Here is a 5,407-nt window from a genome sequence, read left to right as displayed (position 1 = left end):
CCCCAGCTCCCACCCCCAGCCTCCCAGGCCGAGGCCGAGTGGCGTTTGCAAGGCTACCTCCAGCAGCGGAGGGCGGTAGGAGTGGGGTGGGAGGTGGGCTTGCCCGGGCCCCAGGAGAAGAAAGTCTCCCCCCCGCACTTCACTCGCCTCCCCAATTGAACATGGCTCTCTGGTTGCAACACAACTAATTGCAAAAACGCGGCTGGGGGTGTGTGTGTGTATGTGTGTGTGTTGGGGGGTGTATCTGAGGGTCCCTGGATAATTAGGGGAGTTGCAAGCTAGGGTGGTTGGGGAAGAGAGGGAGGAATGGGCCCGTGTTGTGTGCCACCCGCTTCCCTCCCCTTGCAACGTGTCTCTGGTGCCCCTTCTCTGCCTGGGGCCTTCCCTTGTCCAGTGTGCAGGTAAAGCCTGCGGGGTGGGGGTTATAGAGGCAATGGAGAGAGCCTCCCGTTTTCCGGGGGAGGGGGGCTTGGCGGGGGTGGAGGTCTGGAGGTCGCAGAAGGAAAACCAGTGGGATGGGAGCCCACCCCTCAATGCTGGCTCAGGCCCCAGGAAGGGGAGGGATATAGGGGGCTGTGGTCCAAGATGAGGGGGAAGCAAATGTGCCATGCAGACACAGAGATATGCCCACACACACGGCCACATGCACACCCAGGGACACCCAGGCAGACTCAAGGACAGGAACTGCTGGACACACCCACATGGGGACAAGGGAAGAGGCACGCTGCCACTGCACAGGGGAGCTCAGAAGGGTGGGACACACCCACGGGAGACCAACCCTTGCACAGGCATAGGGTCACGGGGAGATGCTCTCATACACAACAAGGAGGAGTCGCTGTCACCCACACAGAAAAAGTCACTATCGCCTGCATGCATGAATGCAGAGCAATTGCACACAGCCACACATTACAAAAGACCCTGTCACTCACAGGCACACACGTGCTCGCATGAGCCCAGTCACACAGGCATCATCGCCTTGCCGTGACAGTCGCTGTCACTCGGTCAAACGCAAATGCAGTTGCACATCAACACACATATACACAACTCAGCAACAAGTATTTTCCTGGACTCTTCCTGTGGCTTTCTGAGGTGCTGTGTACCACACAAAAAAGACCCTGCTCCCATAATGGTGGAAGGCACGCAGTCACTATAGATAACATTCTCTGTCTCTCTCCCTTGTCATCCCACCCCCTAGATGGTGAGCTCCTTGAGACCCAGGAGAATCACTGGAATTGCTCTGGATCCCACCCAGAGCCGAGCATAGGAAGTGCTCCGTAATCCTTTGTAATTGATTGACTGTGGGAACCCTGCACACAGGTGCAGGCATCTGCACACAGTCCCAGGGGCTCAGGTGCAGGAGGCACTCAGAAGGTTCAGGACCATACAGTCACAGGTCTACACCCCCGGATGCACGCACTGTAGCTGTGCGGCCAGGCACACCCCTAGATGTACACGCAGTCGTAGACTTTTCCCCTCAAGCTTCCTCCTGCCTTCTTTTTCCAGGCTCTTTTTTTTTTTTTTGAGGGACAGGAAAATCAGAGCAAAGGGTAAGGGGGAGGGGGTTCTAGAGGGCCGAGTCACGCACGTGAAGCAATGTTAGGTGACTTCAGGAGCTGGGATGACCCTGGCTGCTGGGGGGGAGGGAGTCTTGGGGAGACCTGCCTCCTAGGGAGCAGCCCCCATCCCCACCCCAAAAGCAGATAACCTCAGTGCCCCTGCTGGGCTCGTTGGTCTGGGCCATTACTGGGGATGCTCACCGGCCTTCCCCCCACTAACTCCCGCCGAGTTCCTGCCTCCCACCGGGAGTCTGGCCCCTTTTCTCAGCTCTGCCCTCCTGTCTAAACTTGGAAGCCTCCCTTAGGAGGCCGTAAGCTGGTGAGTGTCTGGGTGAGTGCTGTGTATTTTTGACTTGGAATTTTGCTCCACCACGGTCTCCAGTGCTCTGTCTCGCTTGTGTCTCTTCTCTCTCCCCCTGTTTCTCCACCAGTCTGTAACTCCCTCTCACCCTGTCCCTATCCACCCCCCTCGTTGACCCCTGTTCTGGTGTCCGTTTCTGCCTCAGCCTCCGTGCTTGGAGCTGGGAACCGGCGGTGATGTTCTCCATTCTTCTCCAGTTGCTAGTACTCAGACCCCGCCCCTCGGCCTGCCTGCCCTGCCTCTGGGGTCAGCGAGAGGTTGGGGTGGGGGGCGGGGGGCTCAGCTGGCTGCTCAGGACATCCTGCACTTCCTCAGCTCTGCAGCTGCGGCCAGCAAGTTTGGGGGGCTGAGCATAGGGGGAGAAGGGAAGGGGTCAACCACTGCCCACGCTGACTTCTCAGGCTGGTGGGTTCAGCCTGGGTGGAAGGTCTGGGTGGGCAAGCCATGGATGGTTATCGGAAGCTCCTTCCACACTGACCCACTGGAAAATAATCGCCGCCCCCCCTCCCCGCCCAGGGGCCGTGGCGGGAGTTGGCAGGACCCAGCTGAGCGGGACTCACAATGGCCTTTCTCCACATCCCTGGCAGCTGAGACCCACCTCAGAGATGCCCAACAGCTGTGTCTGCTTTGCCCAGCCTCTGAGCCTGGTTCTGAGGGTACAGCTGCCCAGACTTTGTGTGGGGCTGTGTGAGGCCCTCTCCCATGGGCTGGCCCTTCACTTTGGGCTGGCAGGGCGGGTAGTTCTTCCAGAGAGGAAATCTGAGCAGGGGGCACTTACCATTTCTGGCCATGCTCCCCTCTAACTGTGGTCTGGACAATGGATGAGGAGGTACTGGCACGGATTCCACCCTGGAGAGTCCATGGCTGCTACAAAAAGGGAAACTGAGGCTGGGTCACAGGGAACACATAGCTGGATGAAAGAACAAGGTGGCATGCTGTAATGGTTAAAAACAGGGATATACATGTGCATATATTTAGGTATGCATAGACACACACATGTGTATATGTATGTAGGAGCTAGAGTGCCTGGCTTTGAATCCCAGCTCTGTCCCTGGCAGTTGTGTAATCCTGGGCAAGCAATTTAACCTCTCCCTTGCCTTATCTGTAAATTGAGGATGGTAATACCGACCTCATTTGGTTTTTTGAGGATTACAGCCATCAGAATATATAAAATGCTTTTAAAAACTGCCTGGTGCACAAGCACTGTATGTGTTAGCTGTTACAGCAAGGAAATCTGTGGGTCTGGGGCCCCTGGATTTCTTGGAAAAGCTTGGTGGAGACTTGGATCTCCTGGACATTACAGGCATGAGGTGGGGTTGGTAGGGATAGTGGGTCCCCAATCTCCAGCCTCCTTGTCACCTCTCCATGACACTTCTCTCTCTCCCGCCTGGAGTTTGGGCAGCCTGGAGCCCCTCTGCCACCACTGTGCTTTCCTCTGATCCTCACCTTATTTAGCTGCTTCTTAAAGGAGCCCTTGGTATCACAGCCTGGGACACACCTCCCCGGTTAGGGACAAATGCACGAATGTTTGGGCATCACTGCATCTCTGTTGGGACAAGTCTGAGCACTGGGAGTGTGGGAGAGGAAAAACAAGGAAAGCAGGCTCCTCTCCACAACCCCTCTCACTTCTTATGTGTGGAGTAAGTCACCCTTCCTCTCTCCTGGGGACCCAAAATCTCAGCTACCTACCGTTGATCTATCATTCAGGACCCACCCTTGGCTGACAGATTCCCCGCCCCTGCACAGAGGGGACATTAGTGTGGGGGGTGGGGGCAGCACCTGGGGGTCCAGGGTGTATCCTGGGTTGCCTCTAATCCTCTGTGAATCTGGTGATAAAACTCTTCTCTCCGCCCTCCATCCCTTTTATGCAGCTCCCCCAGGACAATGGGAGTGATATGTCCTGTGGTGGGCCACTGGAGAGCCTCTGGAGTGGGGGCACCAATCTCAACCCTAGTTCTCATGGCTGCAAAGGTGCTTGGGGGACTTTTTGCTTCATGGGGAAGGGAGGCACGCATGACTGTGGTGGGAAGACCACTGCCTGGGAGTTGGAGGCTGGGTTTTCACCACTTGCCAGTTGCTGACTTTGGGTTTAGGTTTTCGTAATCTGGAGACAGGGATGCCCACCTTGTGCGGAGTGAGGGCAAATAACATAACGTGAGATGACACCTGTAGTCAGCCCCTGTTGCGAGCTGTCACGGCCAACAAGGCCTGTGGATTCTCGTCTCTTCCCAGGGTCTGGGACGCTGCAGGGTGGGTGGGGACACAGAGGCCGCTTGGAACCAGAGACCGTTCTCAGGCTCTCACAGAGACGGCTGGGGCTGGTGGAGAGAGGACTGCGTGGTTCTCAGGCATGTGGTGTTGCTTGCCCTCCTCTCTGGCAGGCCATGGCTGGGGCACCAAAGGGGGGCCACCCTGTAGCATGCCAGGCTGTGAGGTGGTCCACAGGGAGGTGTCAGGAGTTCTCTGGGCAGACAAGGGGAGCAAGATGGAACTCACCGGTGCCCAGAAAATGCTATCTTTGCTCCCCTGCTTTGGAGGCGGGCACCCAGTATGGGCACGGGGACTGGGGTTAAAGGTTAGGGCCAAGAGCACGCCTCTAGCACTGGCACAGAGCAGCGGGACTGGACCCAGCCCCCAAGCCTCTTCTTCCTCCTGGCTTCCTCTTGTAAGGAGGAGATGAGCTCTTGGCTCCCAGAGCCGCCTGTTTCATTTTCTCTTTTACCCAGGCGCGAGGGGCGTGGGCGAGGGAAGGGGAGTGCGCGGACCCAGGCTTTGGTGGCTATCAGGCGTCTTGGTACACATCAGTGAGTGGGTGTGTTGTGCGCGCATCCATGTGCGCGCATTTTGTGCATGTGTGGGCCGGGGAGGGCTCTGACTATCCGCTGGAATGGGGTACCGGAGCCCGCGGCTCTGCGCATGCGGGGTGAGTGTGTGTGTCTGCACGTGTCCGTGTGTGTGCGGGCAGACTCGGCTGCATTTACTTGCTCGCTCTCTCCTGCTCTCTCTCTCTCCCTCCCCTCTCCCTCTCCCCCTCTCTCCCTTTCCCTCTCTCCCGCTCTCACACACACACACAATTTTCAATCTCTCCTCCCTTTCCTCATTCCCTCCCTCGTCTCCCAGCTCCTCTCTCCCCGCTTCCCTCTCAGTCCCTCCCCCACCAACCCTGCCTGTGCCTGTTCGGCTTGGCTGGGGGCTATCTCTGCCTCTCTGGGGGTGCCTGGGAGAACATCCCCGCTTTGCGTTTCCCCTTGATCATTCCCTTCCCTCCTGGGTAGAGCTCTCCAGGGCTCGCAGGCTCCTCTGTGCCACCTCCTCCCTGGAAGAGGGGAGTGGGGAAAGGAGGACCCCAGCCCTGTGCCCATGATGCCATCTGCAGTGAGCGCCTTGGCCCCGTGACATTCATGCCTCCAGCCTTCAGCTGCCCCAGCTCCCAGCTCCAATTACCCACTGGCTGCTGGGGGGGTGGGGGCAGGGAGAGTGTGCTCAGCCT

The sequence above is a fragment of the Bison bison genome, unplaced genomic scaffold, assembly GCF_000754665.1.
Source record: "Bison bison bison isolate TAMUID 2011002044 unplaced genomic scaffold, Bison_UMD1.0 scf7180017864180, whole genome shotgun sequence".
Taxonomy (NCBI): Eukaryota; Metazoa; Chordata; class Mammalia; order Artiodactyla; family Bovidae; genus Bison; species Bison bison.
Note: the sequence above shows the minus strand (reverse complement) of the source record.